This window comes from Schistocerca piceifrons, chromosome 10 (genome assembly GCF_021461385.2).
Source record: "Schistocerca piceifrons isolate TAMUIC-IGC-003096 chromosome 10, iqSchPice1.1, whole genome shotgun sequence".
NCBI lineage: Eukaryota > Metazoa > Arthropoda > Insecta > Orthoptera > Acrididae > Schistocerca > Schistocerca piceifrons.
Window position 1 is genome coordinate 142,383,865 of NC_060147.1, and position 26,679 is coordinate 142,410,543.

The 26,679-nt window shown below is 39.9% G+C and overlaps 1 pseudogene; it reads left to right on the top strand.

Annotated features, from left to right (window-relative positions):
* The first annotated feature begins 3,721 nt into the window (after positions 1 to 3,721).
* LOC124718781 lies at positions 3,722 to 26,203 on the top strand (annotated as a pseudogene).
* Positions 26,204 to 26,679: the final 476 nt, after the last annotated feature.

Below are 26,679 nucleotides of genomic sequence, written 5' to 3' on the forward strand. Positions count from 1 at the left end.
CAGTCACGTTCTCCATAAACATGCTTAATACATGCTTAATAATAATAGGTTGTGACCTACTTTGGGTACTTCAGTCATATACCAAACAATAACAAACCGACTGCTAAATGTCCACTGTTTCAGCACTGACCTTACTCCGCACGAGACTAACAAATTTTAGCAGACAACTGCACGCTGGATTCCCTCACTTGTATGCCACAACACTGCATTTAGCACAAAATTCAGTCCAAGTCAAACACATCTCACCAAAGGCTCGTGTCCATCTCACAACCTAGCGCCGATAATGAGACACCAGTGTAATGTAGTGGTGACCTCCTATGCTGCCGTTGCGAGCCCTGCTGTCTCTTAGTGAACATTTAACCAGGCCATAACTACCTGTCATACTCTGACACACTAGCACTGATCTTTTCAATTGTAGACTTAATATCCTCTTATGATTCTCGGGTACTGTAGTGGGAATTAACCTCTACTCTTCAACCATTTGACTCCGTGTTAATTTTCCATTTCAACTACAATGCTAGAAATAACCCAGGCACTGGTTATTCAGAGTTGTTTACCGGTTGCTGTGGACACAAAGTGCCTACTCCGGAGAATTTTTTTTTCAGAAGGCAATAATTTCCTTTTAATTTTGACTACTTCTCAATCGAATGTTATTACTTGCTGACACACACGTCCAGTCATCCATCTGTGCAGGCACCACAAAGCAATATAACTATGTCTGTATTTGTGTGTATATTCTATTGTCACCATAGATTATAAATTCCATCTTTTTGTAGCTGAAACCAGTTGCAGAAGTACCGTGGCCCAGATATCTCAGCTTCAGACTCTGTTTCCTCCATTGCAATGGCTGTGTCAGCCTGAAAAGTTACTTAATAGACCAGCTACTTCTAAATTATCTCAGACTCTTCTTCTTTGCAATATATGTATTCAACTCCCTTTACAACATGTATGTGGCGTATTTAGAAACTAATGAGTACTTCAGGAGGAAGTCGAGCAGATATTACAACATGCATGTAAATTATTAGTCTATGTCTGAATGATATTTCTGCCATTTGACTGAACAACTACTTTATTTTATAATTCTATCACAATTTTGGCCTTAAACCATTATCAAGCACAACAATGTCAGGTGCAATTAGACTTTGTTAAATGAAGTAATTGTCAAGATCTATTGAACTGGGTATCTCACAGCATGTAGATAAGCAAAAAGTCAATGAAATGTATGATAGACAGGTAACAAATATGACTCCAGTCATAAAACAGAATGGACATCGACACAGAGCAGCATGTACAGTGAACACGGTCTGAAAATATACTATGGAAGTAAGGACGTTCTGGGGCTCAATTGCTTTATGGCCAGAAAACATGTATGCTACCTGTCTACGACACATTTTATTGATTTTTTACTTAGCTATGTGCTGGGACTCCCACTTCAATAAATCTCAAGGATGACTACTTCACTTAATAAAGTCTGATTATATATGACATTGTTGTTCTTGATAATGGCTTAAGGCCAAAATTGTGATAGTAATATAAAATAAAGAAGTTGTACAGTCAAATGCCAGAAATATCAGTCATAAAACAATGGAAACACCAGCTAGGAATATCAACAATGTAGGAAAAGATATATTGCTCATGCCCCCCCCCCCCCACCTACACACACACACACACACACACACACACACACACACACACACACACACACACACACACACACACACACACACACCCCTTTTCCTACATACTAGAAATATCATTCAAAAATTATTACATTAGTATGGGCCAAAAATATGAAAAGATTACCATATTAGCCATTTATTAAAACTTGAACATGATAAATACTTAACTTTCTAAGCAGTTGCTGTCCCCAGAGTTGACGTGTATTTGATGCTGTCACTGACATAATATTAGCACTTTGTTCACTGCAGATTGATAGTTTCACATCAGAGTACAACTGCCATTACCTGGATAAAGTACAGAGTAACCAACCTACTAGCATGTAGCTGGGTCTGCAGTATGGTGATACTGTCATAATTAGCAATGATTAAAACTAGTTGCCAATTACATGGAGACTGGACGAATACAGAGAGACTGGTGTGAGTGGAACTGCACTCAGACATAAATAACTTATTTGGCTGTGGCAGCATAAGAAAACACCCCGAGGCGTGTCTAAACTAAAAAAATAAAAAAATCCTTTTCAAAAATATGGACATCATTTCTCAGATTGAAAAATCAAGGTATAAGAAGTCACTTTAAGACAAAGCAATCTGTTAGACCTCAAGATATGAGCACTTGTTCAGTAGACGAGATGTTTCACAGTACTGAAGATGAAGAAGAGTTCATATCTTAAGGTATGCACTTTAGAGCCTACGTTACTTGGCATTTTTTTCTTGTTTCGTTTCATACTATCACTTCTCAAAATATGGGAAGTAAAGAATTTGCAGTAGAAGAGATCTGTTTCACAGTGCTGAAGATGATGCGCACTCCTATCTCTACGGCATTCACTTTAGAACCTATGTTTACTTGACTTTTTTCCCTTTTTTGTTTTGGTCCTTACTACCATCTCTCTAAATATGGGAGGCCAAGAGCTTTCAGTAGAAGAGATTTGTTTCGCAGTATGGGAGATGAAGAAGTGCTCATCGCTTCTAAGATACACATGTTAGAGCCCACATTTACTAGACTGGTTCGCTTCGAATGATCGTTCCTTCTGGGATACGCTGTATGTATTGGCATGCACATGTATGAATTCCTGAAGATGCTTCTGCAAGATGTTAGGTCATCACATTTACACAATATTCTTATTGCACCATTCTGCAAATTGAAATTTTTTTTTTCACCTTAGTTGCAGTCCAGAAGATTATTCTGCAGGGCAGAGCTGAATGAAAGTATGGAAATATACTGGAAAAGTTGAGATCTGCTAATATCAAACATTAGAAACATTAGAGTTATGCAGAATTTACATCCCCAAGTCCAGATATTCTGACAAATTGTGGAAGGAGTGCTTAATGAGGAATTCTTGCACTTTGAATATCTGGGGTTTCCAATTTTCTGCCAGTTTACCAGAAACCTGTATAGATTATTGCACCAGAGTATGAAACTCAGTTCTGCAGCAGCACTTGTAGTACTGTGATTGTGGATTTCAGAGTACAGACTTCTGTGGTCGGTGGAAGGTCCTGTACACATCTATATTGTGCGCACACAAAATACCGTCAAATACCCTCCGTAAAAAATTATTACTCGTAGGCTTGAGTTTTTGGATTCCATTCTGATATGCATTGAATGAAACTTTATTCGAGAACTCAGAGCAAATAATTTCTGGAGATATTTTTTCTGAACATTTTCCCCTTGTCATGATGTACCAAATTTTGGCTGAAAAACAGTATAAATACTTCTTCCACAATCTTAATGTTTGCAAACAGAGGCTGTCTGATGACCATCTCTCTAGTGTGGTACACCAAAATGTAATGTGTAAAAGAAATGAAGAAAAAATACTGAACTGTATTACGCAGTATTGTGCTTATCTCCAAATTAGTGATTCTGAGCTTATCACAGGGTAATTCTGTTACTACTCTATCAGTAGTGGAGTTGTGTGATAAAGATAGCATGAAGTGTCTTCTTATCTAGCTATGAGCTGTGCTTATTTATATAGTCAGAGAGGGAGCTTGTAGCTGCTAGGTGATATTTTATTACTTTATTCTGCTGCATCACTGGAGCTAAGAAAATGACACACAAACTGGAACACGTCACATTCTTTAATGGCTACAAGATGCCAATTGTCGGCCTGGGAACGTGGCAGGTAAGAGCAGATGACACTGCTAATTTAAAGTTGATCAATGCTGTAATATTTCTCCTAGGCTAGAATCCAGGCTGAAATTTCAGTATAGCTCTTTTAAACTTATTTAATCCTTTCATTGTCTGTTACTCTCAGTGTGAAGGAGCACCTGGTTTGTACAGATTGAAATTCATTTTAATTTTGTCCATCTCAGTTGCATTAATATACCATTTCTGCTGCAGTGGCTACCGGTTTCAGGCTGACACGGCCATTCTCAAACTGTGAACCTTCTTACTAACCGTAACTAGTCATAAGATATGGTGCTAAGAGGCACAAATAGCTTCTGTACAGAAAGTCAAACTGTGGGCAACAAGCACTCTCATTGATGTGAGCCTAAGTGTCTGCTGTTGCCCTTGACTGACACAGCACTTTCACTTCTCACTATAGGGGTCCTTGCACTGTGTAAGAAGCTCAGTCTCTTTCTACAACAACCTTCACATATTTCTGTACTTCTTCCAGGCACAACATATCCCAACAGAGAATGTCTCTGTGTTGCCTTTGTACATAACTACAGTGTCAGCTTTTTTTTTTCTTTCCCTCCTCCTGCAGTCACCGAATAGCGAGGTGGGTCAGGCTGTGGACGCAGCACTGGAGGCCGGCTACCGCCACATAGACACCGCCTACGCCTACGGGAATGAGGCAGAGATAGGCCAGACCCTGAAGAAGTGGTTTGATGCTGAGAGACTGAAGAGGGAGGATGTTTTCATTGTGACCAAGGTAAGTGAATCATACCATTCACATTGTCAGAGAAGGGTTGATTGTAACGTTAACAATGTCACTGAGCTAAGTGGACGACGGGAACAGAGTAAAACTATAAATTACTGGAATGTTTCATTAGACTACGTTTCCACCAGTACTGCAATAAAACCTCAGTGAACTGTCACAGGAACATCACTGTTCTTTTTTTTTTTTTTAATGTGTATCATGCCCTCACACGATAGTAATAGTTTTAATTTTTATTACGATGGAATTATCTATGGGTAAGTGTTAAGCAATGAAACATATTACATTATCCAGTCAGATGTTTCGAAATACAAACTTGATACAAAGGATGGAAAATAGTTCTTTCTACAGACACCTGTGAAGTTATGCACTTCACAGAAGAGTGAAACACAATAGCCTTTGAGCACAAGATTAATGCGTGACAATTAAAATCAGTTCCACCATAGAAATATCTAGGGGTAACAGTGTGTGGAAACATTAACTGAAACTACCATGTATCCTCAGTCATAGCCAAAGCAAAAGTATGACTCCAATTCATTGGTACGCTAGGAACAAATGCTCATTCTCAGTTGAAGTGAAGTGAACACACAAACGTACTTGCAAACAGAATGCCATCAGCATCCTTAGAGTCCCGTGTCTAATGGTTGGTGTCTTCTAATTACACAACATTCGTATGTACACTCCATTCTTAGCTATGACATTCTTAATACACACGATACAAACAATTTTCAAACTGTAGAAAAGGGCCACTAGAATAATAAACAAAAATAGTAGTCGAGCTTATTGTAAAAATCTCTTCAAAACCCTGCAGTTTTCAACTGCATTGTGTGAATACAATTACCAGTCAGGTGAACACATCAAAAATAATACTGGTAATTACTGCAAGAACACCTCTGGCTACAAGCATGAAACAAAATCTATACTGAGGTTACATTTACCAAGAAAAAATAAACACAAAACTTAAAACAGCACTTCTCTACCAGGGAATAAAACTGTACAATATATTGCCAAAGGGGATAAAGAAATTGCTCAAACAAACTTATTTAAAAAGGAATTTGGTAAAAAGTTTAACACAGATAAATAATATATGTATTATAAAAGATCTAGCAGTCTACCTAACATTTTCACACTAAATTTTTTCCTCCTTTTTTTCCTTTTCTGGAAAACCTGTTCACAAAGCTATACAATATGTCATACTAACACCACACCCTCTTCACGAGCTCAACATATCACAAATTACAGAGGAATCCTGAGTCAGTTTTTGGGCTAGCAGATTGGATATTGCAGTACACAAAATGGTCCGGAAGTCAGCTGCTGGTGTGTGTAGTGTTATGAAACAGTGTGTGTAGTTTTATGAAACAATGTGAGTATTGTGTGCAGTGACTACGAGTGAGAAAGAAGGAAAATTGTAGCATTAGTCTTTTATCATTATTAAATAATTTATTTATACAATAGTATTGTTCACTAGGGATAAACTGAATGAGGCAGCACTGTTTTATAAAGAGTGGCCTTACATTCGGGAGTTTCGAAGCTCCAATATTCGTCCGACTATCCCGATGTAGGTTTTCTGTGACTTCCCTAAATTATTTAAGGCAAATGATGGGATGGTTTCTATCATAAGGCCACAGCTGACTACTTATGCCATCCTTGTCATACTAGACCTGTATGTATGTAAATTTCAGTATATGTGAATTAATTTATTTTTATTGTTCTTAAATACCAATACACGTTCAATATACTACACGCATTAATGCGAATGCTTCTGGTACAGGGAGGTACACCGGCCCAAGATCGAATCTGCCCGGCAGATTAACGGTGGTGGGCTGGTGTACCAGTCAGCTTGGATGTGGTTTCTAGGAGGTTTCCCCTCATCCCACTAAGTGAATACTGGGCTGGTTTCACATTCCACCTGAGATACACACAACGTAAGCATTCTGAACACATTCCCAGAGTTGTGCACAGAATTTACTCTACACATAGACAGATTGGATACATTGCTTATGTTCTGGTAGTGGTGGATGAATAGGAGACTAATGACCTTCACTGTTTGGTCTCCTTAAACACTCAAATTAGAATCAGAACATATCCAACATCCTATTAAAAGAGATCTACAGATGGATAAAACTACTACTACTACTACTACTACTACTACTAGTAGTAGTAGTAGTAGTAGTAGTAGTAGAGATCTACAGATGGATAAAACTACTACTACTACTACTAGTAGTAGTAGTAGTAGCAGTAGTAGTAATGGCTTCATACACAAGGCATGTGCAGAAATTAATAGTACTCAGTTGTTTAAAAATGTAAAAGGCAATATATTTATGAAAAGGCACAAAGGAATTAAAGACATTAGCTGCCAGTGGCCACTGATTTATATCAATGAGGAAAGCTGAAAATTCACGGCAGACCGGGATTCGAACCTGGGTCTCCCACTTAGCTGCCAGATGCGGTAACCACTATGTCGTCCGGATACAGTGGTCACCACAACCACAACCGCACGGACTACCCTAGTGTACCTCCCGTCAGACCCAAATTCTCAATTTGTTCCACACACTTCTGATGCACCTCCTCATTAGCCTCATTACTCGTGGCATCTCACCAGTTCCTGCGAGAGTAATGAGGTTAATGGGCAGGGTCACTAAATCAGTAGTGTGCGGTATAAGTTGAGAGTCTGGGTCAGACGAGAGGTGAGCTACGGTATCTGTGCGGTCGTGGTGATCGCCGTGTCCGGACTGCATTGTGTCACTGCATCTGGCCGGTAAGTGGGAGACCCAGGGTCGAATCCCGGTCTGGCACGAATTTTGAAACTGTTCCATCAACATAAATCCTCGTCCATTGGCAGCTATTGTAGTTAATTCCTTTGTGTCTCGATTTATAGTGGCTGCAGGATTAAAATTGTATCTGTTCTTTTGAAAATGCCTCTAGGAGCAGACACCACATATATATTTATGAAAAATGAACACCAAACACCATTGTGCAACGCAGTCATCTGCATTCTCGGTGCACTTTGTGGAGTGAGGAATGAGCTTTTTGATATCTCGGACAAAAAGTCTCCTGCCACCTGTACGACCCACCGTGTGACGGCACTCTGGACCTCACCGTCAACAGAAAACCTCTTTCCACTTGTAAACAACTTCGGAGAGGTGTAAAGGTCAAAATCTGAAGGTGTTAAATCGGCACTCTGAGTGGGCTGTTTGATGAAGTCCCAACCGAAGGAATCCGAGAGTTGCTGTGTGGGGACATGCAATGTTATCCAACAAGCACACTCCTTTCGTTAAAATCCCCTCCTTTTGTCCTGTACCACCCTCTGCAGTATTTTTAGGGTTTCACAGTACTGTGCGGCATTACTTCTTTTCCCCTGGGGCAAAAATTCAATAAGGAGAATCTCATTATAGCCCAAATGTCAGAAGACACGATTTTTCAAGTCGAAACAAAGAGTTTGAATTTAGGTGACGGTGTGGATGGATGTCACCACAACACCATCCTTTTGGGGGTGTAACAGGCCACTCATCACCAGTCACAACAGAGTCAAAGAACTGTTCGCCTCCCAGTTTGAAGTGCTTGAGAAATACCCATGAGGGAGTCTGCTGACTTTGTGTTGATATGTAATTTGTTCTATTAACAACCTCACACAGAATCTTCAAATACCAAGTGTTTCATTAATGACTTTGTGTGAAAGAGAGCTGGATATTTCTGCAAACATTGCATCGATCTGGCCCAGAATCAATCAATAGCGGTCACAAATCATTTCTTTGCTCCCGTTCACCTTCTCATCAGTCACAAATGCCCACTTCTCTGTTCACTGTCGACATTCCTTCTGCCATCTTTAAAGGCACGGTATCACTGGTACACATTAGTGCAACTCCTCATACCACTCCCATAAACAGTTGTGACAGCATTATAAAAATCTGAAATTGCAAGTTTCTCTTTGCAAGAAGAAACTGGATTATTTTTCTCAACTCACAGCTGTCAGGACTCAGAACAGTGACACTCATTTCAGCATAACACTACAACAAGAATTTTCAGCTGACTGAGACAAACAAAAGTGCATTCTACAGCTGACACTTCGAATGCAGAGCAGCCAAATTCACTAAAAAGAAGGAAACCTCTTTGAGCAGCAGAGACTCAGCAGTCTCCCTTTCTAAGTCTGTCAAAATACAAAATTTCTGGAGCATTGCTCTTCTTTAGAAAATCTACTCTACAGTTTATTTGTGATGCAACAACCAATGTCAATGTCCAGCTGCTGATGTAGTAGTTTTGTAGCCACTCACAATCAGAAATTTGCAAGATTAAAAACGTATGGTGTCATTTCATTAATTCTGACTATTGTTATCCATAAGCTTTGTATGATCTGTCTTTAATCACTTGTCAATCCTTTATTATTCTTCAGATTATTCAGTAGGCTAAATACAATTTAGTACAATTTTAATGAGCCACATTTGTATCTATTTTCAGCTTCCATTCAATGGAAACAGAGCAGAGTCTGTGGAGAAGTACCTCAAGAAATCCCTCGAGGCACTGCAGCTGGAATATGTCGACCTGTAACTCATTCACCATCCTGTAGGTCACCTAGATGTGGATGGCTCCGTTTTTCCGAGAGACAAGGAGGGAAAGCTTCTCATCGATATGAATACTGATCACATCAGCCTGTGGAAGGTACCAACTTACTGTTGACAGCCGGTACTGGTTAAGTTCGAGAAGACGAGCCTCGAGCGTGGAGTTTCAACAAAGCTCACAATTTGCAGCACTGTCCCCAGAACTGTTTGTGGCCCTACAGTCCTGAGTCGAGTGGAATGTCTGAACCGGAGACTTCGAAAGTTCTGTGATGAGCTAGGGTGCTACTTTCTGGATTTCCACCATAGGGTTAACAACTGCATGGTCCCCATAGATGGGTCATGTGTGCACTACACATCAGAGGCTGCTATTCAGGACTGTGTGTGGGATGCTCACAAGGGGTTTCTAGGTTAGGCAACCCTCCATCCAATCCAGATAATGATAGCTGTAGGAAACCCAGAAGTATCAGTGTTAGATCGAAAGAAATGAATCCCACAGGTGAGAGTATTAAAATCTTAACAGTAAACTGCTGAACCACTCGCAACAAAGTGGCAGTGTTTGAAGAACTCATGAAAAGCAGTGATGCTCACGTAATACTAGGCACAGAAAGCTGGCTGAAATCTAAAATTGATAGCAATGAGATTTTTGGGGAAAATTTAAATGTATATCAAAAGGATAGGCAAAAGGGAAATGGACGTGGTGTATTTGTCATACTAGACAACTAACTCAAATTCACTGAGGCAGAGATTATTTGGGCAACACTCAGTATCAAGGGTGGGCATAAAATGATAACTGGATCCTTCTATCGCCCACCAGAATCGTCTCCTGATGTCACAGAAAACTTTAGAGAAAACTGCAGTTCACTTGTATGTAAGCTCCTCAACCGTACTGCAATCACTGGTGGAGACTTTAATCATCCAACAATTAATTGGGAAAATTGTTAGTGATGGGCACGGTAAGACGTCCTGTGAAACAATGCTAAATGCCTTCTCCGAAAACTACCTAGAATGGATAGTTCAGAACCCCATCTGTGATGGAAAGATCCTGGATCTAATGGCAACAAGTAGACCTGACTTCTTTGAGGATGTCCACATCGAAACTGGTATCAGTGACCGTGATACAATTGTGGCAATAGTGATTATCAAAGAACTAAGGACAACTAAAACAAGCAGAAAGATATATATATATTCAATAAACTAGATAAAAAAAATCAACTGGGACCACAGTCGTGTGAGACTGCAATCGTGTGTGCAAGTTGCATTTGCACGAGTGTGTACGTGTGTTTGTCAGCTAATTTTGACGGAGGCATTACTGGCCAAAAGCTATATTTGTGACAGTCTTTTTGTTGTGCCTATCTGTGACTCGCCATCTCTGCTATATGGTGAGTAGCAACTTTCCTTTTCAAATTATTGTTACATTCCATCCTGGATTTTCCATTGTTTGATTTTTACCTATAAATATTTTACTTCTTATTCATTCAGAAGGTTTCTGTTTTTTGCTACCTAACTTCTAAGCATGTATAAGGTTTTACTAGTTGTGATATATTTCCCACCACAGATATTTTGATAGAACCTTCTTTTTTGCCAATTTTCATTCCTATATTTATCCTCACTCCATACTTTTCTCCCACTTCTACAATCCACTCCACCATAAATTCTATTTCATCCTCTGATTCAGTGAACATTCTTTGATCATCCACATACTTAATTGCCTTTATGTTTTCTCCTCCTAGTACTATGCTTATCTTTTTCTTACACTTGCCTCTTCGTAAACATTAAAAAGAGCTGCAGAAAACCACACTCTTACTTAATACCTCTTCAAATATCCGTCTAACACTGAAATCCTTGGAAAGCTACATTAAAGTAAGTTGATGACTACATAATGTCTCTCTCTCTCTGGAAAATGAAAGACTTAGTTCCTACTTAACATTCATATTCAAAAGTCCTAGAATATGTAGCTGTGTGTTTGTTTCTGAATGTGCACATGTGTAGGCGATTGGTGGCGTGTGAAGGAGGATCGTCTTCAATCAAAATGTTTAATTAGTTTTTTTAATATATTTTTTGTTTGCCTTAAGCCTTCAGGCTAGGGAAGAATGGTTGCATTTCACCTGATATTCTGAAGGGAGAGGGAAGCTCCCAAACAGTTTGGTGCATTTGGATGACAAACATACGGTTCTGCAGTGCTCATACAACAACGGAAGCAGATATTTCAATCATAAGCACAACTACCGTGTTCTTTTATTCGGTCTCCTCGGTGCAAACTAGTTACGAATGAATGTGGCACGTAAAGGGACCGGGACGACTTCGACACATCGAGGGTCTCAGTACCGGCCCCCTTCTCAAATCAGTATTTGTCTAAAGTACGAAGAAAGACTTTTTATTTTGTTCAGGTATGCCAGCTTTGTTTCAGGGTTTTTCTCACTAGTGAGAAACTGTAGACAGTCACTTCATTTCACTGTCTTAAAAATCAGTAGAATTAAATGGCCAGGTAACACTCTTCAAATTCTGTGTGTTTCTCACCACACATCTTGGCCAAAATTTTAACACAAAACCAAATTCAAATGTGTGTGAACAACTGAATGTTTTAACAGTGGCACATTGTTAAACAAAGCACCAAACAGACAGAACTGTGGACAACAGTAGAACATGCAGTCAACAACAAGATACGAAACATTGCAAAAGCCACACTCTTACCCCCCCAAAGCCATACCATATATTACGAAAACTCGTAACGAACACTTCGTACAAAAAACACATACAAAATTCACTGGTGTCTCCACTGTGCACAGTACCTGCCATACAATAATCTCAATCTGACAACCTTACTATAAAATAGCGACAACAGACCCGACCTCCGCAAACCTCTTTGCGGTCGCCACCTTCTCCGGCCACTGTATAAATAAGTGTCCACCCTCCAGGTAGACCCCGGCTAGGAAGCTCGGCCACGCCGCACCTCAACTGTCGACTGCACAGTCTGCCGGGCTCGTCGACACACGGCATTCCGTATTAACTTCCGGCCAAATTGACGGCCACCGTCCAATTCCTATCGCCTGCAAATGTGTGTTGCAGTGACAACACTGGCTCGCCACACTGCACCCAAAAATAATCCAGATAGAACCACCTACCAGGGCCGACACAGCCCGGCAAAATGTACGTCACCAGATGCCGCGACTTCCGGCAGTGGCCGAAGTTGTCACAGCCGCTTCTCCCCGTCCCACCAGGCACATCCAGACTCGGCCCACAGATACGGACGGCCTCAGCTGCTGCGTCAATCCTGAGCCCCGACGGCATGCCGCGGGCTCGTCCGGCACTGGCCTCTAGACGGTGTCGTTATTGTTGTCACTCGGTACAGCTATATTGCTTCTTCCATCTCGTGCCACCCCAGCTAAGCTCAGAGCATCTCTCCTGCTGCTCAGACGCGCTAACTGCAGCCTATCACGAGACAACGAGTGCCAGAGCAGCACTACCACAGCTGGCTTTGAAGGAAGGAATGAACGGAGTTTCAAAATTCAATTTCAAGGTACAAAACATCAAACTGAAAAAAGTAATATATTTTATTTCTAGAGACTGAATGGTATTACTGATGTATACAATTTTTTCATTTAAAAATATGGCATTTTGCATGTCTATCAAATTTTAATTTATCTTCACGTTATCAGTAATTAATAATAAAATGATGTTGTTTGTACTAAAAATTACGATGCACTATTTGTTAATTATCATTCAAAGTTGACAATACATAGATAATTTACATAAAAGAAAAAAGAAGTTTGCTACCAGAGATAATCGAATTGGTGACTTTCAAATTACGAGCACATATGGTATGCAGTTATCTACCAGTGAGCCTTGCAAAATCGTGGAAATATTTTGCGTTTAACAGTGTTTCAAAATCTTTTCAGCTTTAAAGGGGTCTTCTTTAACACTTTACCTTCAAGTCCTGTATGGGTCGGGCCGGGTTGTTTGGGGGAAGAGGCCAAACAGCGAGGTCATCGGTCTCATCAGATTAGGGAAGGACAGGAAAGGAAGTTGGCCGTGCCCTTTCAAAGGAACCATCCCGGCATTTTCCTGGAGCAATTTAGGGAAATCACGGAAAACCTGAACTGTGACGGCCAGACGCGGGCATGTATGTTCGTATACTGAAACAGTGTAATAGCCTGTGCAACAATTTAAATAAATTTAACAATTGTGATAAAATAAAATTGATGCATAAGAAGTGTACTGAGGAACAGCTTAAATTTTCAAACTGTTGATAGAATAAATTAATAATGTCCGTGCTTTTCATGTACAAATATGAAGTTGTTCTACCGAGATGCAATCTTATAATCAGTTAACGTGAAAAAAATATAAATTATTATATAGGCTATTACACTGTTCCAGTATATGAACATATACTATTTTGTTGAGTGTAATTCTTCCCTTCCACATCATCTTCATGTGTGGATGCACAATTATTTTACTTATTTATTTATATTTTATATGGCAATGTTTTGCTAGTTTGTTTCCTTTACCGTCACAGTTAACATTTACAATTATGTTACCACTGCACTATCAAAGTTGGCATTTACTCCATGTTTGTACTTTACTCTTGACATATAACACCTATTTCAGAGTTGACACAAACAGTGTACACTCTTTGACAGTGATAACCTGTTAAAATTTGATGGTACCATCGTACAACAAAACCCAGTTAATGAAGAATTTAATGCTGTGGACTATCCACAATACTATGTGTTTAGTTTGCGTTACTTTTTATTTTTCCTGTCCAGGCCATGGAAGCCCAAGTGGACTCGACTCGGGCGCGCTCCATCGGGCTGTCCAACTTCAACTCTAGACAGGTGAAGCGCATCTGGCAGGCAGCACGCATCCCCCCCAGCCAATCTGCAGGTGGAGCTGCACGTCTACTTCCAGCAGCGCGAGCTGGTCGCCTTCTGCCGTGCCCTCGACATCACCGTCTGCGCGTGCGGCCCCCTCGGTTCTCCGGGGATGGTCGATTTTGTCCGCAAACGCGGCGGTGACACCAGCAAGTGAGACTGCTACATCACAAATTCCTAGCGCTTTTCCTGCAGCTCACAGTATATTTTAAAAGCCATCCGTACCACTCACGTGTTCACTAAATACGTTCGGCAGAGTAGAAGCACGCTTTGGAAATTTTCTATCTGTGAAATACGTCCTCCAGTACAATAAACGTGAAATTATATGCCCCACCATTTGTTATGACAATGTTCACCTGAAGACAAACCAAACCTAATACATACTGATGCTTTGAAGTATCAGTCACCTACAGGGGTTTGACAAAATTATGGACACACTCCAAGAAATGCATGCTTTACCAGAAGTACAGGTCCCAGCTAAGCCTGCAGGTTACACTGTTGGATTTGGTCATCAGTGGCACCTGTGCAATGTCCTCAATACATTGGCAGGTGTCAGTCGAGCTCAGAACAGTATCCCGTATGTTTGAGAGTGCATTACGTCAGTGCTAAGTGAATGTGGGCAAATACGGTGGGTGCTTCTGTAACCAAAGTAGCTGCAGTGTTTGGTTTTCAAGAGGCAGAGGATGCAGTAAAACCTCATCTTTTAAACCAGAGTGTGGACAAAAGTATGTGTCGAGTAAACATACAAACGGTCATCGAAAAGAATTCCAACAAAAAATAAGAGAATAAAATTATTACTCTGCAGCAGAGTGTGCACTGTTATGAAACTTCCCGTGAGATTAAAACTGTGTGCCGGATCGAGACTCGAAACTGGGAACTTTGCTTTCTGCGGACAAATGCTCTAACCGCCTGAGCTACCCGAGCAAAACTCACGACCCATCGTCACAGCCTCAGCTCCTCAAATATCACAGAAGCTCTCCTCCAAACTGTGCGAGACTAGCACTTCTGAAAAAAAAAGGATAATGTGGAGATGTGGCTTAGCCACAGCCTGGGGGATGTTTCCAAAATGAAATTTTCATTCTGCAGCGGGGTGTGCGCTGTAACGAAACTTCCTGGCATGTCATTTTGGAAATGACCCACAGCTGTGGCTAAGCCGTATCATTGCTATATCCTTTCTTCCAGAAGTGCTAGTCTTGCAAGGTTCACAGGAGAGCTTCTGTGAAGTCCGGAAGGTAGGAGACGAGGTACCGGTGGAAGTAAAGCTGTGAGGATAGGTCATGAGTAGTACTCGGGTATCTCACACAGCAGAGCAGTTGCTCGCGGAAGGTAAAGTTCCAGAGTTTGATTCTCGGTCCGGCACACAGTTTTAATCTGCCAGGAAGTTTGAAAAATAAGAGGACAATGCTTGTAAAAGACACTGCAGAACTGAACATCGCCCTCCTGAACCCTGTCAGCACCTGACAACACAAACGGAGCTCCAGAAGCAGGGATTACAAAACAGGCTGGAATTCAAAATAACTCGTCAATGATTCGGACACCCGTCAACAGGAAAACGTGGTGCTGAGGCCATAAAACTCTGACTATGGACCAATGGAGGAAAGTAATTTGGTCAGATGGGGTCTCATTTCATACTGTTTACAACTTCTGTCCAAGTTTACATTCTGAAAGTGAAACACGACTGGAGTTATTGATCATTTGGGCAGCCATATTGTGGTATTCTGTGGTTCAGTGGGCCCTGTGATTACTAAGGTCACACCCTCCCCCTCCCCCAAAACGGTGAAGCTGTGTTTGAAGGCGACAGGGTCCCTGTTCTCATAGTCCACATCATCAAGCACTGGTTTTGTGAGCACGAGGATGAATTCTCACATCTCTGCTGGCTACAGCAGTCACCGGATATCAGTATTATTGAGCCTTTGCTGGTCACTTTGGAGAGAAGGGTGCATGACCACTATCCCCTACAATATCACTGCCTCAAATTGTCAATATTTTCCAGAAAGAAAGGTGTAAGATTCCATTGAAAACTAACAAGATCCATATTTATCTATCCCAAGATGACTGGAAGCTGTTTTGAATGCCAACTATTTTCCTGCACTGTATTAGGTACGGTAAAGTGTGTGTTTGCGGTGTTTCCATGTTCTTGTCCACCCCCTGTACCATCTAAAAATGTTAACACCTGGCTGTGACCAACAACGTTTGCTGAATTAACACACTGTCATTTTTTTCCCTTTGTAATTCCTGTGTATTTTTGATCTTGTGCCTCGTAACTTGTATGTAGACAAAATGTTGTCAGATTGTTACTACAAATTCTCGCAGCAGAAATGCTGTACAAAGAAGAATGTGTGGCAACTCTTTCCTCTAGCGTCTCCCCTTTCATCTGCTCGCAGAATCGTGCAGCTGAGCCCCATGTCAGACCCCGTCATGGTGGACATCGCGCAGCGGCACGGTAAGACTCCCGCTCAGGTGCTGCTGCGCCACCTCGTGCAGCACAGGATAGTCGTCATCCCGAAGAGTGTCAAGCCAGAGCGTATCCGGCAGAATTTTGACGTAAGTACGTGTGCAGGGGCACGGTTCACAACACAATTTATTAGTCGAGACTCAATGGAATTAAAGATATTAGGTGCCAGTGGGTGGTCCATCTGGAGTTTCAGATGAGATTATCTCGAAAACTATATATTGGGTAAAAATAGTGAGTAAGACAAGTTCGTAAGCTCAAAGGGGGACATCAAATGATACTACACATGACCCCCAGTCCCTGCCACCTAGGGTGGAGCAAGGGGGGCAACTCTTAAATGGAAACCCCCATTTTTTATTGCTCATTCAGATTCTCCATAAAAAAGCAATCAAGTTTTGTCCAAAACATTTTTTAAACCACTGACACAGGGCGCTGAAATTGAGAAAAATTAAAATTGGGGAAGAACTCCAATTTATTTAGAATGATTCGAGAAGGACGCATAAAATCGATGCAAAATGTGCACCAATTCTTTCATTACGCCAAATTAAACTTTTTTTTTTTTTTTTTTTTTTTCAAAAAGCATTGTACCTGCCACAGTTTTTGATGGAGGGAGGCGGAATTGTATTAAAATCTCGTTAGGGAAATCTTCACAATTGCCTTACTCACCCGACTGTGGCACTACTGTGGCCAAACAGCAAACTATGGGTCAGTATAAAGGTCAGTGCAATGTGATCCGACGTCACTTCACTTTCAGATTGTGAAACATAAACATCAACTGATGAAAGTAAATTATTCTTTAGTGAAACATGGCACTATCTTCCTACACAGATTGTTGATATGATGTTAATTTTAGATGAATGCCATAACAATTATGCTGCAGCTACGCAGTTGTATGTGGATCGTTTCCCAAACAGATGACATCCAAGCAAAAACATTATTCAAAATTGCACTCAATGAGCTCGAAATGGATACATGCACCGTCCACCTCGTCATCGCGAATACAATGAAAATGATGCTTGTACCCTTACCGTTCTTGCCTGTGTTCAACTGGATCCTGAAATGAGTAGTCGTGAGATTCAGAGAAAAACTGGAATACCGAAATCAACTGTTTTGAGGATTTTTAAGAAACATAAATATCATGTGTATCATATCACACTGACACAGGCATTAACGCTGAACGATATGCAAATACGTGTGCATTTCTGCCAATGGACCTTGGAAATGATAAGAGGTGACAATGATTTTTTTAGATACGTTATGTTCACCAATTAAGCCACATTCAGTGGCAAATTAAATCGTCATGATTGTCATTATTGGTCCCCTGTCAATCCACATTGGCATTTTTTTTACCGAAATGTTAATGGGGAATCTTATTTACAACTTCTCCATGATGATTTGTTGAAGCTAATGGAAGATGTTGATTTAGTAATTAGGCAATGAATGTGGTTCCAATAGGACAGAGCAGCTTCCCATTATGCTAAAAATGTGCGGTACATTTTAAATTTACAGTATCCTGGTCAGTAGATAGGACGCAGCGGACCAATTCAGTGGCCTCCACGTTCACCAGACCTAACATCTCCTAATATTTTCATGTGGGGTTATTTAAAAAATATTGTTTATGACAGACAGCCCACAACCCGAAACAATATGAAGGAACACATTTGAAGAGCATGTGCAGCCATACCACGGGATGTGCTGTTCAAAACTGTGGACAACTTTCGCGGACGATTGACTTCGTGCATTGAAGCAAATGGGGATAATTTAGAACAATTTCTTTGTGGCTAATTTCCTTAATTAAGCACCCCAAATTGTGATAGGCAAGGGGACTGACACTAATAAAGCACCCCAACATGTGAGAGGCAAGGGGACTCTCACTAATGAAACATCCCATGGGAACATCATTCTACTAGTCCATATCGTCGTTCCTGGGTAACGGTAGTAGGATACAGTACATTTTGTACAAAAACAGCTTAATTTGGCATAACGAAAGATTTGGTGCAGCTTTTTTGTTGATAATTTTTTGTAGATAATTCTAAATAAATCAGAGTTCTTCCCCAACTTTACTTTTTTCTCGATTTCAGCGCCATCTGTCAATGGTTTAAAAAATGTTTCAGACAAAACTTTATTATTTTTTTATGGAGAATCCGAATCGGCAATAAAATATGGGTGTTTCCATCAAGATTTAAAAGTTACTGGAGGTCACGTGTGGTGTCATTTGATGTCCCACTTTGAACTTACGAACTTGTCTTACCCACTATTTTTACCCGATCTATAGTTTTCGAGATAATCTCATCCAAAACTTCAGATGGACTACCCTGTATGTCAGTTGGGAAAGTTGAAAATTTGTGCCGGACTATGATCTGAACCCGGGTCTTCTGATTACTAGACAGATGCACTGACCACTACGCTATCTGAACACAACTCTCACCACAACCGCACGGGCTACACTAGCGCACCTACCATCAGACCCAATACTCAACTTACACCACACCCTGCTTATGTAGGGCCCCTGCTCATTAGCCTCATTCAGACACGTACAAAAGAAGAGACACCACATATATATAATTACAGCAAAGACGGCCAATGGTCCCTTCAGTGCAGATGTGCACCAAACTCAAATTTGTACAGGAATCGGCAAGATGCTGCGAGTAATGAGGTTAATGAGCAGGGGCACTACATCGGTTGTGTGTGGTATAAGTTGAGGATTTGGGCCCAACAGGAGGTGCGCTAGGATAGTTCGTGCAGTTCTGGTAACCACTGTGTCCAGAAGGCGTAGTGGTCAGCACGTCTGCCTAGGAAGCAAGAGACCTGGGATCGAATTCCAGTCTGCCACAAATTTTCAACAACCCCATTCATATAAATCAGTCTCACTGGCAGCTAATGTCCAATTCCTTTGTATCTCGATACATAGTGGCTGGAAGATGTATGTTTCATTAGTGATACAGGTAACAACTTCAGTGTCTGAAAAACTAAGCAGTACTCATTGATTTTCCACGATATTGGCAATTACTGCCTTTATTATTTTTTAATTTAATTTCTTTTTGTGAAATATGTGAAGTGCAGTCAAATGAAAACAAGACAGATGGAAACAAAGCAACTAAACTTTATTATTTCAAAAGCAGCCGCCATAACTGTCAATACATTTGTCTCTGTGAGAGACATGACAGTCAATGCCCTCACGGAAAATGTTTGCGGTTGCCTACGGAACCACGATCCCACCTCTTTTTCCAAAGCAAATCGACGGTCAAAAATGTCTTTCTCGGTGACTCCAAAAACATGGAAGTCGCGTGGGGAAAGTGCAAGCCTGTACGGAGAACGTATAAGGGCTTCGCAGCAAAGCTTCTGCACCGCAGTCTAAACAACCTCGACAACATGTAGGCCTACCCACAGCTGTGCACCTGGACACAATCGTGGTTCTGTAGGCAAACACAAATATTTTTCCATGAAGGCACTGATTATCTTGTCTCACATCTCGATGTATGTACCAACAGTTACAGCAATTACTTTTGACTTAATAAACAGTTAACTTAATCTTTTTCATGTGTCTCACTTTCATTTGACTGCCTACTATAACTATCACAGTCCACAAAGAACAAAGGGTTTTGTCACAAAGGGCAGATTCGACAATAATGTATGGTGTAACGATCGTGAAATCCTATTGGGTAACATACTCTTAAGGTAAACTACTCCCATATATGGATTTTCAGGCAGGAACCATTCAGAATGGTATCACTGGGAAAGACAGCACTGCCACTTTACAGCTCAGAGTGTGGAATGTTCATCCCTTAATCAGGGATAAATGAGATAAAACAAAAATGGGTAGGTTTAAGTGATATATAGTGGAAATTACTGAATTGCAAAAGGCAGCAGAAACAAGATTTCTGGTCAGGAAAGTACACAAAATCAAACAGGGGTGACACAGATGTATGTCTAATAGTGAATAAAAACATAGACATGGACAAGATACTATGAATAGCATAGTGAATGCTTCATTATAGCCAAGAAAGATGTAAAACCATCACCAACTATGATAGTACAAATTTATATGCCTACTAGCTCTGCAGATGATGAAGAGATTGAAGAGAATTATTCACATAGTTAGAGGAAACAAAAGTTTAATTGTGATGTGGCACTGGAATTTGATGGTAGGAAAAGAAAGAGAAGGAAAAATAACAGGAAAACAGGCTCGGACAGAGGAATGAAAGGGGGAAGCCGCCTGGTACAATTTTTCACAGAACACAATGTAATCATTGTCAACAACCTGTTTGAGCATCATGAAAGAAAGCTGGACATGTGAAAAAGGCCTGGAGGCAAAGGGATGTTTCCAATGGATTACATAATTGTAAGACAGATTTCAAAACCAGATTTTAATATGCTAAACATTTTCAGGGCCCCATGTTGGCTCCTATCATTATTTATTGATTATTAGATGCAGATCAAAACTCAAGAAATTGCAAAAAGATTTGAAATTATGGAGACAGGACATGGATAAATTGAAAGCACTACAGACTGTTGATTGTTTCAAAGGGGGCATTAGGCAATGATTGACTAAACACTGGCAAGGAATACAATAGACTACAAGTGGGTATAACTGAGATCAAACAGTGAAGGCAGCAAAGAACAAAAGAAACAAATTGACAAGTCCCTAAAGAAATCTGTTGGAAACACACAAGATACTGAATTTCATAATCAAAGGGACAAAATATAAACAATAAAGCAGACAAAATAGACTACATTGACAAAATGTGAAATGGCACAGTACAAAATTATGGGAAAGATTCTGCTTACGGGAAAATTAGAGAGACCTTTGGAGGAAAGAGAAACAGCTGTGTGAGTACCAAGAGCTCAAATAGGTAAGCAATGAAGAGAAAGCTGAGAGGAGAAACAGACATATGGACAGGCTGTGCAAGAGAAATGAACTTGAAAGCAGTGTTACAGAAAGGGAAGAGGAAGCAGATGAAGATGAGGTGGCAGTTACAGTATACGAGAAGAATTTGTCAGTGCACTGAAAGACAAGTTAAAACAAGGCACCTGGAGTATATGACATATTCTCAGAATCACTGAGATCCTTGCAAGACTCACCCCTGAAAAAACTATTCCACCTGATAAAGAATAGATACCATCTTTTGAGACAGTAATAAATCAAGTATAACTGTAATCGCAGAAAAAAAAGAGGCTGATAAACAAAGAAGACAATAGGCATATTCTGTGCAATATATATGACTAGAGAAATACTGTTCCACTTTTGAGAGGAAAGCAATAACCCCAGTTGTAAAAATAGATGGGTGATGACAAGTGTGAATATTACCAAATTGTCAGTTTAATAATTTGTGACTGCAAACTACTGACACAAATTATTTACGGAAGAATGGAACACTAGTAGCAGCTGACCTCTGACAAGATCAGTTTGGGTTCCAGAGAAGTTTAGGAGCACACGAGGCAATACTGATCCTATGACTTACTTTAAAACTACAAGATAGATTGAAGAAAGACAAACCTATATTTATAGTTTTTATATATTTGGAGAAAGCTATTGATAATTTTAACTGTAACACATTCTACACAACAAAATGAACATCAAAGGAAGGCTGTAATTGAAAATGGTGAGAGGCAGGATTCTAGCCTATCCCCAATGTAATTTAATCTGCATGTTGAGCAAGTAGTAAAGAAAACTGACAATAAATTTGGAAAAAGAAGAGAAGAAAAAGACGGAGAAGGAAAAAGACTTTTAGGTTTGCCACTGACAACACAATTCTCTCACAGGTGGTAAAGGACTCGGAAGACCAGCTGAACGAAATGCATAATGTCTATAAAAGGGGTTATAAGCTGAACACCAACAAAACTAAAACAATGGTAATGGAGTGTAGTTGAAATGATTCAGGTATTTAAGGAGAGAAATAATTATAATGGCTAAAGTAGCGAGGATATAAAATGCAGATTGGTAATAACAAGAAAAGAGTCTCTAAAAAAGAGAAAAAACTGTGGGTAGGTCACATAACTAATTCAAGAGGTGCTGAATACAACTGGGGAGAAAAGAAATTTATTGTAAAACTTCACTAAAGGAAGATTTAGATCGATAGAACACATCCGAAGGCATCGAGTAAGTATCAGTTTGGTGACGGAGTGGTATACGGGAGAGTCAGAACTGCAGAGGGGGAACACGTCTTGACTACAGTTTACAGGTTCAGGTGGATGTAGGCTGCAGTAACAGGAGTGACAACCTGCACACGATGGACTCGCATGGAGAGCTGCACGAAATCAGTCTTTGTACTGAAGACAGCAACAACAAATCTAACAGTTGTACTTATAATTCTGTTCTTTGGCAAAAGTAATGTCATTACATGTGTTGTTTTTTCCCCAAATATTTGTATCTCCGAATTATCTTTGAGCAGATCTGAAAAATAATTCTACATCTATAAAGCATGTTCAAATCAGTCCTTGTACTGAAGACAGCAACAACAAATCTAACAGTTGTACTTATAATTCTGTTCTTTGGCAAAAGTAATGTCATTACATGTGTTGTTTTTTCCCCAAATATTTGTATCTCCGAATTATCTTTGAGCAGATCTGAAAAATAATTCTACATCTATAAAGCGTGTTCAAAAAGTAAGGTGACTTTATATTATTATGAAAAAATATTCACGTTGTCCCCTTCAAATTAATCCCATTCGGACACAATATACTTGTGCCAATGCTTGTTCTGATCCTCGAAGCACTTCTCATAAGCACTTTTTGGTACAGCCTAGAGTACTTTAAGTGATGCAGTTTTCATTTCCTCAATCATTGAAAACTTCATCCTTTCATGTCTCTCTTCAGTTTTGGGAACAGAAAAAAGTCACAGGTGGCCAAATCTGGTGACTGTGGTGCCAAGCCACGATTGTCGTGTTGTTTTTGGCCAAAAAATCTCTCACGAGCAATGACGAATGAGCAGGTGCGTCGTCGTGATTCGAAAGCCACGAACTGTTCCGGATATTTTTTGTGTACTGCTTCTCACAAACGACTTATAGAGGTAATACTCCTTATTGACCGTACAACCTCGAGGCAAAAATTCGTGATGCATTATGGTACAGTAATTCGATCGAACTTGGCGTGCTTTTTCGGCGTCGGCTCTCCGGGATGCTTCCATTAAGATTACTGGGCTTCGGTTTCAATGTCATAACCGTAAACCCGTGTTCTGTCACCAGTTATGACCCTTTGAGCAAGTCAGGATCATCACTGACACCATTCGAGAGATGAGCGATGCTCGCCCGACAGTTCTTCTGATCAAAATTGAGAACTTTTGGAACAAACTTTGCTGACATACGTCTCGTGCCCAAAACATCCAAAAAATTTGTATACCTATACTCTACAAACCACTATAATGTGCACAGAAGAGGGTACATCTCTCTTTACCAATTGTTAGGGTTTCTTTCTGTTCCATTCAGGTACAATGCGTCGGAAGAATGATTTTTGAATGCTCTGTGCATGCAGTAATTATTCTAATCTTATCTTCACAATCCCTAAGTGGGCGATATGTAGGGGGTTGTAATATATTCCTGGAGTAACCATTTAAAGCCAGTTCTTGAAAATTTGTCAATAGACTTTCTCCGGATATTTTACATCTGTCTTCCAGTAAGTCTGTGACACACTCCCACTGATCAAACAACCATGTGACCATTTGTGCTGCGCTCCTCTCTATACATTCAATATCCCCCGTTAGTCCTATTTGGTACGGGTCCCACACACTCGAGCAATATTGTAGAATGGGTTGCACTAATGATTTGTAAACACTCTCCTTTGTAGACAGATCACACTTCCCCAGTATTCCGCCAACAAACCAAAGTCAACCCCATGCTTTACCCACAACTGAGCCTATGTGATCAGTCTATTTCTACAAATTGTTACACCAAGGTATTTGTAAGAGCTGGTCGATTCCAACTCATTGATACTAGAGTCAAAGGATTTTACGCTTTTTGTTTTCATTTTGTAAAGTGCAAAATTTTACATTTCTGAACGTTTAAAGCAAGTTGCCAATCTTTGCACCACTTTGAAATCTTATCAAAATCTGACAGACTATTATGCAGCTTCTTTCAGTCAGTACTTCATTATGTATATCTGCATAATCTGCAAAAAGCCTGAGTTAACTATTAATATTGTCTGACAGGTCATTAATATACAACATTAACAGCAGGAGTCCAATCACACTTCCCGGGGCACATCTGAAATTACTTCTACATCTTACCATGACTCTCCATTCGAGATTTGTTCTCCCTACCAAAAAATCCTCAATCCAGTCACAAGTTTGATATGAATGTACTTTTGACAATAAGTGTAGATGTGGTACTGAGTCATATGCTTTTAACACATCAAAGAAAACTGCATTTACCTGACAGCCTTGATCCAAAGCTTTCATATGTCATATAAGAAAAGTGTGAGTTAGGTTTTTACATTATAGATGTTTCGAGATTCCATGCTGGTTGGCATTGCGGTCATTCAGTTAAAGGTACCTCATTATGTTTCAGCTCAGAATATGATCTAAGACTCAACAACAAATCGATGTCAAGAATACTAGTAGTTTTGTGGCTCACTTTTACTACCCTTCCCGTAGATGGGTGAGATCTGTGCTTGTTTGAATGACCTACAATTGACCGTAGTTAGAAGAGGTGCAAACAAAGCCACAAATTCAGTATAGAATTCAATAGGGATTCCACCGGTGCCTGGAGCTCTGTACAATTTTAATGATTTCAGCTGTTTCTCAACACCACTGACACTAATACTAATTTCACTCATCTTTTCAATGTCAAAGTTGATCAAATTGGTTGCGTTATTGACATTTTTTGGTTCAAAGTGAAATCATTTGCAAGTTTTTATTCATATTAACAATGTCTGTGAAGATCTGTGGCTGGAAAAATTCAGGAAGACACTGAATGATCCTTCTCCTCCACTGTTGTTACTTTTTATTTCTTACAGTTTCCAATTTTGAGGTTGTCTCTTACATTACCAAATGTTACATAGCACATGATATCTGGCAGAGTAAAAAAAAAACCTCAAACAAACAGCTGATACAGTGAAGTTGATTGTGATTGTGGTTTTTTATGCATTCAAACCCCATCTCAATCAGACCGGTTAATGACTGCGAGAACCCACATTCAACTGTTACTCCCACTCTGGCAAACGAGTGTGCAAGCTAAGACCATGATCTACATTCAGTTTCAGTCCTTTTCTTCTCAGTTTTGAATCTCGTTTTTTTCCGTATCAACATTTTTTAGTTTTCTCTCCTGTTCTCAAGTGAGTGACAGAAAGGAAGTGAAAGTACTCTCAAGGTCATTACAGACAGCACACTTACTTGGGCTGATTTCAGAACTTCTGAGGAAACCAGCCCAGAATTCAACTAGAATAATTTATGTAAATCTGAACTCTGTGGTTCTCTGCACGAGTCTGGTGCCTTGACCACTTTCTTTCTGATGTACCTGTCATTCCTAATATTTTTCTTCACATTACACCACAATTGGCTTCTTTCATCTTTACAGTTGTGCTTGTCATTCACATTTAAAATCACACAAAACTCTCAGGTATTTGATTTTGAACTGACACCAGAGGATATGGAGAAATTGGACACTCTCGATATGGGACCAAAGGGACGGATGTTTGGTGATAGCATTGGTCCGGAGTAAGTGTTTTCCTTCACGTTGAGTAGACTGTCAGATTCATCAGCACAATATTTTTGAAAGACCATTATCTGTGTTCCAGGAGATTGAGACATCCAGAATACCCATTTAAGGAGCGCTACTAGGACAACAAAAGCTGCATTACACCACCTGCTTTTGGCAAGTGGACGATGGCGACAAGATTAATGCAGTAGTAAGTTTGTACATCATACTCAAGTTGCACCTGTACTTTTATTATTTACTGTTAACATTTTATAAACTATCTAAATATGTAATTATTATTAAACAGTAAAATAAATGGAAGAAGAATATATCCTTTGCTTTATTTCTTGAAGGGAAGAGACTTGGAAAAACCCAAATGTTTTCTAATATGTCAATCTGTAACACCGAAAATGCAGGATGCATGGCACCTGCTACTGGTATATAATTTTTTTTAACTGTATGTAAATATTTGTAATTTAAATGCTTTCTTTTAATAAGTAAGGACATTGCTTCACTGTATGTGTACATTTAGGTAGAAATCTGTCAACGTTTCATTGTATTTATCTGCATCTTACTGTGAAACTCAGTGATCACTATAGAGTATAGATATCACTGGTGA